This window comes from Phragmites australis, chromosome 18 (genome assembly GCF_958298935.1).
Source record: "Phragmites australis chromosome 18, lpPhrAust1.1, whole genome shotgun sequence".
Taxonomy (NCBI): domain Eukaryota; kingdom Viridiplantae; phylum Streptophyta; class Magnoliopsida; order Poales; family Poaceae; genus Phragmites; species Phragmites australis.
The window spans coordinates 21,396,622-21,410,574 of NC_084938.1; positions in this window are offsets into that span (position 1 = coordinate 21,396,622).

Here is a 13,953-nt window from a genome sequence, read left to right on the forward strand (position 1 = left end):
GCCCATACCCCAAAGAAAAAGGTGGGCGCCTGCCGCCACCTCACCGTCGACATCTCCGTGACGCCAGCACGCGCACTACCTCCCCGTGCTCCCTCACATGTCTATAAATAGCACATCCAGTCCTTCTCTCGCCCTTCTTTCCCATTTTGCCTCACCACTGTGCTCGCACCGTCGCCATTGCCGCCGCCGCGACCTCACCGTCATCGATCCATCGACTACGTGTTGCCGAGGAGATTCAGGACCTTGCCACCGCCTCTGTGCCGCTGCCCGTTCACCAGAAGCCCGATGGGAGCCCATCCGCGCCAATAGCTAAGCAGCGCCGCCGCCACCTCTTCGATGAATCGCCGACCGCCGTCCCGCTTCTCATCGTTCTTGAGCACGGTGAGCACCCCAAGCCCCTAGCACTCCCTCCTAGATAGCGTGTAGGCGTCCCCGTGCTCTCTCTTAGCTAGATGCCGCGTGCCGCCGTGAGCCATGCTCTCCGTCGCCGTGTAGCTGTCGTCGCCGACATGTCCTTGCCCTATGTTATCGCCGGCCATTACGCCGTGTCGCCAAGGGGTCCAATGGACCCTTTTTCTTGCAGGTTGGCACCTCCCAGTACAGGGGAGGTGTTGCCCAGTTCTGGCCGCACCGTTGCCCCTCTTCGGCCACTGTCTAGTAGCGCTCTCGCCGCCAACCAGCGTCGATGTGCTCCCCACCGCATCCGCCGTACCGCATACAAGCCCAACGTCGACTTCCCGTTATGAAACCACGTCAGAATCCCAACACCAGCGAGCTTCCCAGTGTGCGCCACTGTGAATTCCTCTCCGCTGGCCGTTCCTTCACCTCCCCTCCACCGCTCGCACTGCGCCGACGCGCCCGCGCGCTTGCTCAGATCGGCCAACGGGCCGTAGCTCAGCCTGGCCGAGTCGGCCTAGACGGCCCAACCGCTAACAGGCTGTGCCCCATGGGTCGGCCCAGCTTCCTTAGCCCAGTAACCACCAACCCAAGACCCGAGTGGGCTAGCACTATGCAGCCCAACACTGTGTATACTAAGCCCGGCCCAGACCCATTTAGGCTCGAATCTGGCCCATCCAGGCCTAGATCCGGCCCATCTAAGCCCATTTGGTCAAACCCATACTGTTCATATGGGTCCCACTGGTCACTGTTCATGTGAGGCCAGGTTACTGTTCAGTGGGCCCCACCCGTGGGCCCCACCTATGAACAGTGCCATTTCAATTTCCCGATTTAAATTCTGATTGAATCTTCCGGGAGCCATAACTTCTCCGTTATGGCTCCGATTTCGGTGATTTTTTGTCTAAATTCATCTAAAATCGAGATCTACTTATCTTTCACGTCATGGTATCCATTAGGGCTCATTTTGATTTCCATTTGGTGTTAATTGATTCTTCTTTAGTATCGCCATTATTGATCGTAGTCGCGATTTCAGGGCAACCAGAGTTAGGAGGATCCTGATCACAATCAAGACTTTGAAGAAATTTTGGAGAAGACAAGTCCTATCTCCTTGATCATATTGAACCTATGTTTTCAAATAATATACATGATCAACTAAAACCACACTTATTATCGCATGTGCTATGTATTACGCTTTTACGAAACTACTTGTAATAGTTACACCAATCAAACACATGTCGTGTCTTGAATATTATCATCTATAATATATATCACCCTAGGATTACTTGTCATTATCTATATTAATGTCGGACGACGCCATGATATCTAGCATGCTTAGGATTGAATACATCTCCTCGAAGATGTTGCTTTTAAAATACTTCTTCTCAGAGATAAGATTTACTGTTATCAATAATAACTCATATACTATGAATCCTTGATGGTTGTGAAATCCTTGATGTCATGTGGGGTATGGATGGTGATGTGTAAAAATAGGTGAAAACTGTTTTGGTGCAGGCAGGTAGAGTGGTCCTCCATGTAGGATGCGCTTAAGGACGGAGTCTTGCGCCGTCATGCTTAGCCACCCCTGTGTAACTATACGTCCTGTATGGGCAGGACTTGACTTTTCTTTCATTGGACTGAGTTGGGCATCATACCAGGAGGCTGAGAGCAACGAGTAGCCAAGGGTCCATCTGTCCTGCTGTTTGAAGGTTTTAGGGACCGTCTTAGGCTTAAAAAGGGATGCTGCCCTTCGGAACATGCAGCTCTCGGACTTGGCGGGTCTCGTGGAAAAGCCCGGCAGGAAAGGTATTTGGAGAGTCTCGGTATGATTCGCTCCTCGGCTAGCTACGGATGGAGGCTGAGCATATTGTATGGGTAAACCTGTACAACCTCTGCATAGTATAAATCTATTTGAATAGCCGTGTTCACGGTCATGGACGTGAGAAGGCATGGTCACGCTTGAATAGACTCCAGGTGCGTGAGTCTTGATGAGTGAGTATGTGGACTAGATGTCAGTGTGATGAGGTTCCTGACTCACTCCGTCAGAAGCTGTGTGGTACTAGAGGTACACTAGATGTGATAAAAGGGACTGCGGAGTGAGGTATAGCCACTCCCCGGACCAAGAAACCCCAGATACAACTCGCTACGAATTTTTGTACTACTTAAAATGTTTTGAAGTCGATCATAGTTGATACAATTGGTAATATGCATAAACTGTTTTACGCTTAAATCTGAACCATAAAACTTATCCTTGAATAAACTCTCTATGCATCTATCAACACCTTGAAATAGTATAGGACTTGCTGAGTACCTTTCGTACTCACTCTTGCTATCATTCAGATGAAGATCCCGATGCCGACTTCGCTAGAGGTGAAGCCGGGGATGAAGAATAGTCTCTGAAGTCGCATTCGCACCCTCGCTGCTTGTGGCTTGGGCTTTTGCTTCCATGGTGTGTTTTGATGGCCGCTAGACCAGGCTTGTAATATTCGATGTGGTTTGTAAGTCTTTTGTACCCAAAACGTTACTATCTATATACTAAGTTTGACTGTGATACCACAACTGTTATACTGTGCGTATCAGCTACGTAATCCAGGGACTGATGCAGGTGGCACAGGAGATCCCAGTAACAAGGGTCCTACAGATATGATCTTTGTGTATACTCGGGTGTCAACATGTCCAGCTAGGGACCGCTATTGATTTCAGTTTGGAAAGAGTTTTCGAGTTGTAGCCATTTGTACATGAACCTAACGGGTCATAAACTTAATAGGTTGGAACAAAACATGCGAATTAGATTCGTATATGGGTTTGATTGGATTGTGATGACTCGGAATTGGTTGACAACGCGATAGATCTGCTCAGTGGCTGGTCGAGGAGCACAACCACCTGCTCGAAACTAGTTGAGAAGAACAGCCACCTGCTCGAAGTTGGTCGAGGTGCATGACCACCTGCGCAGGGCTGGTTGCGGACCTGATCGAGAAGCTGTTCGAGGAGTTTGACACGCATGATATTGGATCGGTCTACTCTAACCATTCTTCTGTTGCACTACGTGTCAAGTAGTAATGATCTATGATCTCTGACTTGCATGGCTTACTGGGTGAATACGACAGATTTTTTTTGTTTTAGGCTAGCGTAGCCTACCTGTTCCCCAATAAATTGGACTAATCTTATTGAAATACATGAAGACACAAAAGATATGCGCAAAGAAAAATATCATGTGCTAGTCTCTAAGTTCAATAGTATAAAGCAATTTGCAAATAAAAATACTAATGATATGTACTCATATTTAAATATTCTTGTCAATGAGATAAATGGGTTAGATTTGACACAAATCGGAGACGATCAAGTGGTGCGAATGATACTTCAAATTCTTCTTACAAAGTACAAGTTGATAGTCTCCATCATTTATGATAAGAATGACATCAAGAAGATGACTCCAAGCTAAGTAATCGGCAAGATCACCACCTATAAGATGATAATAAATATAGGAGTAAAAGCTTCTTCCTCATCCGACATCAAGAACCTTACTTTCACAAGCAAACAAGCACCATGCTCACATATGAAGGCAAAGATGAGGAGTCAAGAGTAATAGTCAAGCTCTAGCAAAGATGATGGTAATAAAGATGAAGAGAGAAATGAATAAGATGAGTAAAACACCTCATGTAATGAAGAGATTGATTCTAAAGTCGTCAAGCTCATCTCACAAATAGAGAAGAACATCAAGAGGATTAATACTAAGATTGATTAACGAATCTCCATAAAAGACTTAGTCAACATAATTGATCATACCACGAAGAAAAATAAGATCAAGAAAAAGAGGGAGACAAGAGAGATTAACATATTTAGCAAGTATATGATTTTGGTGATTAATGATAATATAGTCAATGAGATTAACATGTTTTTCAAGTATATACTTTAGTAGGTCTTATGCATGTAACAAAAGAGAAGTCATCGAAGACAGAAAAAAAAAGAAATGAATTGGACTTATTTCACTATTTTTATGTGATCAAATGGACTTGTTCATGGCTCGGTTGGCATCATATGCATGTCGGATGTTCTAGCGTTCATATGAGGACATCACGCCGGACCTTCTGGCATTCACAATGAGTCTGAGTGGGTTTTCAACAGCTAGTTTATGGATGATATACACACCGGATGGTCCGGTAAGTACAATCTGTTTACACCGAATTATCCGACGTTTACAAAAAATTTGAGCTGTTGAAGCAACAACTGGTTCATAGGGTTGAGACTAAATACCCCTCACTCGGTCATTTGAAGGTGCTAGAGTTCAGAGAAACTCACATACACTTGAGAAGATATTCAAACCACCAAAGTTCTTATAGTGATCATCCAATACAATTAAATATACAATTATAGAGTGATTAGTGCTAATAATCTTAAAGAGTTATTGCTAGGTGTTACTGCGTAGAGATTGGATCAAGAAGTGATCCTAGAGTGTACCAAGTGGTACACCAGCACATTAGAGTTTTGGTGACTCGCTGACACTTTGGGTCTTGCTGGCTTAAGATTGTTAACCCTCCGACTCAGTGTGGAGCGGTGATAAGACTCTTGTACGGGGACACAGAGACTTTCGCTTTAGTGGCTCAAGCTTTGAAGTAAGAACGATTTTAAGTGACCAGAAAATAGGCTTGTGGTGAGGTTTTATCTTAGTGACTTGGTGACTCGAGAGTCGTGACTAGGTACCGTCCGGAGCATATTCTTGGTGGAGCCCCAACGTGAATTAGAGATGATGTTTATGTTATCAATACAAAATCTCTTGTGTCGAATTTGCTTTTTTAACTTATTTACGTTTTCGTATTTACTTATTTATAATTTATCTTTTTAGATATGTTGTAATATTTTTTGAACGGTACAGTAGACATACTAGATAAAACTGAAACACATTTAGATAAAAATTAATATAAACTTATCTTATAAAGTTTTTAAAACCTATTAATTTTAAATACCTAATATTAACGAACCTATATTAAATTCTAAAACAATAGATCTTTAATCACAGGTTACGATTACTCGTCATTATGTCTCTTTGTCTGTTTTCAGGTAGTGGGAGCGCGATGCAGCGTCGACGATCGGGCTGACGCTGTGTTACCGAGGCCGAGCAAATCGGAGCTGGCGCTGAGCCTGGTGCCCGTGCGGTCGTCGTTGAAACGTGGAGAAGCGACTTCACCTCGGAGTGGGTTCTGACATCGCTTTGTCAGTCGCCATTGCACCGGCTGGCCGTCTCCGAGTGAAATTTCTGTAGACTACTAGCTAGCGTAGTTTGGCCGGTTTTAATGGGCATAGTCTTCTTCAGAAAAGCTAGTGCTCTTCAGATGAATATGTCCATTTTTTAGATCCAAATTTTACCCTGGAATCCTAAACCGTTTGGTTTTGCCCCTCAAAATTGTGAAACCAGATGCCAAAACCCTGCAATTTTGTTCGGTGTTGCACACGTATGTCTTTCTCTATTTTCTTCCTTGATGAATGAATTTCACCGCTAATCTTCCGGTCCGCACACCGTGAAGCCAAACCACTCTTTGCCCCCTCTTCATTAGCTGATACTGGGCCCCACATGTCAGGTGCATCTTTCCCACCTCTTCTTCTTGTCACGCTGAGTTAGTCACTGCACCGCCGCGCTGGTTAGGGTTCAAGATTTCGAGGCTAGGGTTAGGGTTTAGGTGGTTAAGGGAGTGCTCCGTGGGCGGTGAAGGACAAAGTTGAGGAGGGGCGTCACAATGATGACCCCAACGAAGCTAGGTTAGCATGCAGGTGGGAGGCGGGAGCGGAACCGGTGGCAAGGAGTCGCTAGAGACATAGGAGGAGAGCGGGGTGGGTGAGGCGTCTTGTTGGAGACAGACTAAGGAGAGAAGGAGGCTGATATAGGAGAAGAAGATGTGCACGACGTTGGTGGAGGTAGGGATGTGGTCGCCCCCGCTGGGGACTGCGACGGCGACGGCAAGGTGACAGAGAAGTAACCTGTGATAATTAAGAAGTGTGCAAGTATCTAAAAATAAAAGTATAAAATATTTGTACATTTCAAGGACAATTTTTTATACCTGTCGCTCGTTAGAAGACATATGTGCAATTTTTTTAAAATGAATACAAATATAAAAAATCCTGTAAGGAATAATCGAGTTATTGGGCTTCATGTTTCCACATATTCATGCGATTTTTCAAAACGGATATAAATATAAAAAATCCTGTAAGGACTAATCGAGTTATTGGGCTTGATGTTTCCACATATTTGGGCCTGGCCTCAAGCAATCCTGGAACTGCAGTCTCGTGGAGCTGCTGCCGCGGAGGCTACCCGGCGACGACGTGACTCTAGTGGAGTTCGGCGTGCGGTGCGGCTGGAGGAAGGCGATAACGACCACTGCGATGGCGACGATCGCATGGACCGGGGTCGTAAGGTGTAGGCCTTAGCTTTAAAAATTTCTAAAGCTGAGTATTATTAGAAATTTGTGAAACTGAAGCTCTAAACATATCGATAGTACGTAGATGAACTATCTTATTTTATTTTAGACTAAAAACAATAATTTAAACCATTTTATTATAACCTATAACCTTAAAATCTGACGTGGAGTTAAAAATTGGAACTCTACCAAATGAGATCCTAATTTTGCCAAATGTCAGACTTCTCGTCCTCCAAAATTTCCCAAAAATACACCAAACACTACAAAAACTTCGAGATTTACCAAATATGTTTTTGCAAAAGGCCAAGATCTATTGTTCTTGTATAGAAAATTTTCTCAACCGATGATAATTTTAGTCTAACTTGGACATTTTCTGAGGGTGAAAATAAATTAGTAACAAAAATCATCGACCAATAATTACTAACAAAAGATTTTTAAATAAGATAATAAACGTTGGCCATAAGATACTCGGAAAATCTAGAGATCTTATAGTGAAAATATTATGCAATCACATGCAAAGGGGAAACGGAAAGACCTTATGCACCAAATGTTTACATCATTCAGCTGCAAATTGGAAGCCCTACATACACAAATACATCTAAATTCAGCATGCAAAATACCCTGATGAAAGAGCGGCGATGGTGCATCTTACTGTCAGATCAGATGAGCTCACGTCTGGAGAGAATGTTGTGGTGGCGGCGGCGGATCGTCGGAAGCCACCAATGAAATGGTGCGTTTGGAAGTGGCTGGTAGAGAAGCAGGGCCTCGTCGCAGCCGGTGGAACAAGTCGATGTCGAATAGCAAAAATTCCAGCGCCACAACGACGGCGCAAACAAAGCGATGGGTTGACTCACTCGCCTTGACCCTAGGGGTTTTTTTTGATCCAGTCCAGCAGCCCTTACCTATTTTGCGGGCTGGACCTCAGTTCCATTGGACACTGTTTTATGGAGCGGGTTGATGATCCCATGTGTCAATCCAGCCCACGCCTACCCTTACCAAGGAGTTTTTTTTATATATATTTTCGATTAAAAATTTAAATAAATAGATTTCTTGTGGAAAAATTTACAAAACTAGGCACCTGCAGCCCTCTGGGAGAGCTGCAGCCCTCTAAGAGGGCGGTTAGGCCTACTTATCGCCCTTTGGAAGGACGGGTGGCCTAACCGCCCCTTCAGAGGGCGGCTACAGCGTGCCCGCCCGAACCGAGACCTTACTGCCCCCTGAGAGGGCGGTTATGGCTCCTTGCCGCCCTCTGAGGGGCGGTAAGGTGGCTGCTCGCCCGCCTCCCCTCTTCCCCCCTCCTCTGTAAAAAGGCCAAAAATGAGGTGAAATCCTCATTTTAATCCGAAAAAAGAGAAAGCTCTGAAGAGGGAGGAGAGAAAGAGAGCGCGGCGAAGTCTTGCTGCATTTGATCTGCGGATTTAAAGATCACTTTCCGGTAAGTTCTTCTATACTTTTATTGTTGTTAATGAGTACAGTAGCACTATATGACATAGGTTTTAGACATGTATGACATAGGGTTTAGAAAATGCTGCATTTAGTAGAAAATTGTCAATTTTACTTACAACATGGTAGGATGGCAAGGAAATACATAATATTATTTGTAATATGTTAGTTTTGAATATGTAGATTGTATAGAGTAACAATTGTTGGGTAGTATTGTGTGATATAGGAATTAGCACTGTATGATAATAGTATGACCTAGGATGTAGCGTTTAGAAAATGGTAGTATACTGTGAATATTAATTCCGACTTGGTAGGATAGGTATTAAATGTAGATTGTATAGAGTAATATTTATAGGTAAGTTTGGGTAGGGGTATTATTGAAAAACCTATTGTTAGGTATGAATTGGTGTCGGTAAATTTTGTATCTCCGATACTGAGAAATATAGTTCGTCGGTCTTAACATTGGTTATATTTGCGGATGTTTCCAGGGATGTCAGATAAATTAATTTTTTAGATATATTATGGTGAGGATGAAATTAGGTACGGTCCTAACGGTGTAGATCTGTCTGGATTTCGTCATGTCATGAAGGGTCTTAGTAAAGCTAATGAGAGGACCATTGCGGGTGTGTGCAAGTGGCTCATGCGGTTTTTTCAACTGGATCCGCAGCAACATGATCTTAAGCTGAAAGCTGTCCTCAGCCGTGCTAGTCATGGATACTTTGGCGAGCAGGTTCCGATCGAAGCCACATCAACTTAGAGGCAGTATATAGATATATCTTGTGAACATGGTCTGCCTCTGATTTTGTTAGCTGAGGCGTACCTGAAAGATCAAACAGAGGTGAACTCTGCGGAAGCAGTAGCGGGACCAAGTGAGGCAGTGGAAGATGAATCAGACCCGGTAAATGTCGGGACCAGAGCAAATGTTGGGGATATTCCTGAGATGCAACCGATGTGTGTAGTCGATGAGGGGAGCATATCCCTAGCATAATTGAAGAGATGGAGTTGGAGGATCAAGAGCTGGAGGAAGGCGTTGCCGATGGGGATTCATCTAACGAGGAGGGTAATGCTCCAGTGCTTCCAGAGTGGAGAGATCATGAATTTTCAAAGCTGGTGGTTAACGAGGCTGATCAGACATCATAGCAGTACCATGAGAACGAGGTGTCTCAGGATGCTATGTACCCTATAAAGGAGGTTGTTATTGATGCAGTTAAATTCTGGTCGCTGTCTCTTTGGAGGCAGTTCAAGGTTGTTAAATCCAGTAACAAGGAGTATGATGTGAAGTGTTTGGTGCCTCAATGTCCTTGGCGGGTGCACGCATTCAGAGGAAAATGGGTAGACTACTGGAAGTGCTCAATAGTTAAGGAACATAATTGTCACATTGAGGAAATAGAGTTCGTCCACCGAAACCTGTCATCTTCCTTTATTGCTAATGTTATGTACAGGGAGATTGTGGACAACCTAAGGTATGAGCCACGATCAATAATACGTGCTATTGAGCAAAGGTTCCAGTACACAATAAACTATGCGAAGACATGGAGGGCGAAACAGAAGGATATTGAGATGAGGTTCGGAACATATGAAGATTCATATCACAATCTACCTTGTCAATTAGCTACAATATGTGGAAGGAACTCAGACAGTTACTATGATATCAAACATTACCCCTCCACTGATACGGAGTACAACGGGAAATGAATATTGCAGCGTGCTTTCTTTGCATTCGCTGCAACCATCAAAGCATTTCGGTATTATCGACCCATCATTGCATATATTGTTCCTGTCCACATGTTGAAATGTATTAATGTACATGTCGTTCAAATGCAGATATGGTGGACCCTGCGACCCCCGAGCTTCTCGACCCTGTAGTGGACAAGAGGCACCACAGCTTCTTGTTCGCCGAGCACCAGACGGAGTTAGGAGTGTTCTGACCACGTGGCCCTGGAGAGCTACTTACGATCGACGATCGGTGGAAGCACAGGTACTTCGGTACTTTCATGCGAATTTGCCATATCAATGATGTATTGCATTCCCCAGTTTATTTATATTCCTAATTGTTCAGGTTGGCAGCAGCGGGACTCCTACTGCTTTGTCGTTTGGTTGAGGCCCGATCGACGGAGAACCCCGAGGCAACGGCGCATCGTTTCTATTTTGACAGCTCGCTGATAGTAGCACTAGTTGACTGATGGAGGCCGGAGACACATACGTTTCACCTCCCCTGCGGTGAGATGACCCCGACCTTGCAAGACATAAACTACCTCTTAGCTTACCTTGCGCGGGAGCTACGGTTGGGGTCATCGACATGGATGCTGATTGGATCAATGTCATGCATCAACGCTTTGGCCCGGCTGAGCGGACCGTCGACGCAACCCCCTACGTGCCTGAGTTCTTGTTTGATGCACGAGGGCTAATGAAGAAGTGGATTCTACAGTTCCAGATACCGTACAATACAATCTCTCATTTACTATTCTAGTATCTAGTTATGATCCTTATTGGCACCTATCATACTTGCAGCCGGTGTACATGCACTCGCAGGCCAACGCAAACTCGGTTTCCAGGCATTTGGAGGCCTATCTGCTTTGGCTGTTTGGGTGGGTTATGTTCACCAGCGGCCAAGGCCACCTGGTTGTGAAGACCCTTGTGCCATACGTCAGGTTGATAGCAGATGCTGATGGCGAGGAGGTACCACAGTTCAGTTGGGCATCTGCTGTCCTTGCTGCGATGTATCAGGTGCTGTGTGACGCGTGCACGAAGAAGGAGCCACTTGCCACTTTTGCTGGGTGCCCACTTCTTCTGCAGCTGTGGTCCTACGAGTGGATCGCCATAGGCCGGTCAGTGGTGGACCGCTCCCCGTACCCTGAGGAATAGTACGGTGAGCCCGAGGAGGACGCGCCTACCATGACCTCGCTTTGGTGTCGTCGTCGGGTATGTACTTTTTGTTAACACTTTAATTGGTACATCTTATTTCTAATGAATTCTAACGATGTTTGTCACACAGCCACACTGGGTGCATGAGCAGCCTCGTAGCGCTTATTAGCATTTTCGGTCGCAGTTCGACAGGTTGCGTCCGGACGACATGGTCTGGCAGCCATATAGCTTCTTGGCCGTCCAAGGCCGAGCGGGTTTGGGTTTGTCGCCATTGTGTACCATGGATCGCCTCAAGCAAGGGGTGCACCTCAGCGCGTCGGATGTCGCAGGCTTCGTCAAGTGGGTTCTCGACAAGACCGCGCGGGCCTTGAAGCTTACCTTATGTCGGTCCACCACATACGTAGCTGGAGCGCCTCCTAGGTCTAGTGGGGTTCACGCCGAGTCGTCCCGGAGGTCAGATGTGCACCGCCGTTCATCGGTGTCGGCACCCACACGACCCATTTTACCACGTCATGCAGGCTCGGAGCAAATAGGTACGAATTTTTAATTTGCACGGCGTTGAAATATATTCGTTTCTTACTGGTGCAATGATTTTTAAACAAATATTAGGTGCACCAACACACGGCTCGATGCAACCACGTAGACCGAGCCATGCACCTCCACCCTCAGGTACTGGGCGCCACTACATCCCTATATTCAATATATTCAGCAATATATCTAATATTGTCTACAGGTTATTTTGGTGATGAGGCCGGCCCGTCTTCAGCTGCCCCGCGCCCGATCCCACCAGCACCGTTCGAGCCCTACTACGGCACGCCCGCCTAACCATCTTCTGCTGCACCGGTATACCACGCAGGTACAATTGTGCATTTTGTACTACTACTTTCATTTCCACATTATCCATATGTAATATAATTATTTGTTCGTGGCCCCTCCAGCCAGTACACATAGACGCCAGCAGATCCTTCACAGTCTTCGTACCCTAGTCGGGAGGATGAGGCTGGCTCGGACCCTGCTTACGACCTCGTTCGGGACTTCTTCGGGGGCACACCAGACTACGACGTCCTCCAGCGGTCCTAGGTACCCAGTGCTCCACTTCGGACACAACCCACGCAGGACGAGGCCTCGACACCGGTGCTCCCTACTAGGCCTACTAGGCAGGTCGGTCCACCCGACCCCTTCACCTACTCCAAGGGCCACGTGAGGGTTAACCAGCGGCAGCAGCATCGGGACCACGATGGGGGGAACGGTCGACGACAGCGGGGGAGACAGCAGTAGGATTTTACATTTGTTTTTATAACTTACATATGCATATTCGATTCGCGATGTACTCTTACGTATTCGGACGGGTGTAATCTTTATGGTCCACTTAGCATGTCGTAACTGTATTTCTTATTCCAATGTGATGGCACGTTAGTTGTATTTCTTAATCCAACATGACCACACACTACTTCTATCGTCCTCACACATGTATGAACCGTTCAAGACAGATCTAGAACCGTTCAACGCAGTGACCACACTACTGAACTTCAACCATTAAACAACATCATCTCTTTCTTGGCGTAATCTGTACAAACGATATGACCGCTCAACTTTAACCATGAAATGACAACACACGTCTCCTTGCGCAAGCTTTAGACAACAAGTGACAACACCGGACAACTTTTATCCCAAAATAAATGACAACACAGGTACCAATACACATGGAATCTCTCTCCAATAACTTTCCCATTCTTCAAGATGGAATCCAATGCTCCTGCCACCCTCTGAGACCCTTCCACTCACTCCTTTCTTCAAGAGGAAATCCAATGCTCCTGGCTTCCCCCACCATAAATAGCCGAACCTTCATACGTTGATGCACCACTCATTTTTCAGATCTCTCAAGTGCAATATCTTACTTAGCTCTACCAAGCCCACCAAAGAAACATTGGGGGATTTTCATCCCTCAAGGTATCAAACCACCGATGTGCTTCTATGGTGACCGTTGCAGGCTTCGTGAGTCCCAGGACATCTCATACACCTATGGACTGCGCTTCTTCATGTGTGCCAACTACCAATATGACAAGCCTCAACATGAAACATATGAGTATCTACGGGTATAGCAACAAATATTAGCCACATCTATGCCGATTTCGCACCCTGTTTTACTAACCGATTATCTCGTTCTATTTGTTCAGTCCCCTCCACCTCTTTGTGATTTTATTCAATGGCTCGATAATGAGCAAAATGAGGAACAGAAGCAGTGGGTCGATATGACCATGAGGTGGAGAAGGGAAGCTTACGCACGTCGGGAGTACGAGCAACATCAAGAGGAACTTCGCCTAAAGCGGCAGGAAGAAGGGCGCATGAGGAAGGAGGCGCACGACCATACTGTGGCTCAGGCTCGGGAGGCTGAGAGGACAAGGAAGCAAGAGAGAGCCCGCCGTGCTAAGGCGGCAAGTCCCGGTGCCTTCCGAAAGGGAAAATATCTTAGATGCACTCAGTAGAGAGTATCTAATGTAACCCGACATATTTCTACTCCATAAGGCATGTTATGATTAGGAGCGGCGCACTAATAAATAGGTCTTTGTGCAAACCGTACATGCCACCTTCTTTTCCTCGTCGTGTCGTCGTGGTTACAGTCTAGTATAATGTTTTCCACCATATGTTTAATCTTATGTTTGTCACCGTTTGCAATCTCATACCTGCGTAATATGCTGCGAGTGCTTCACATATACAATTTGTTCACAAATACTGCTTTTTTATCCTCTGAAAATTACGTAACGTATTCCAAATTATTGCTTCCTCAGTATACCGTTTTCACTACTCTTCAACATTTTTAATTCCAATTTTTGCAAATTCC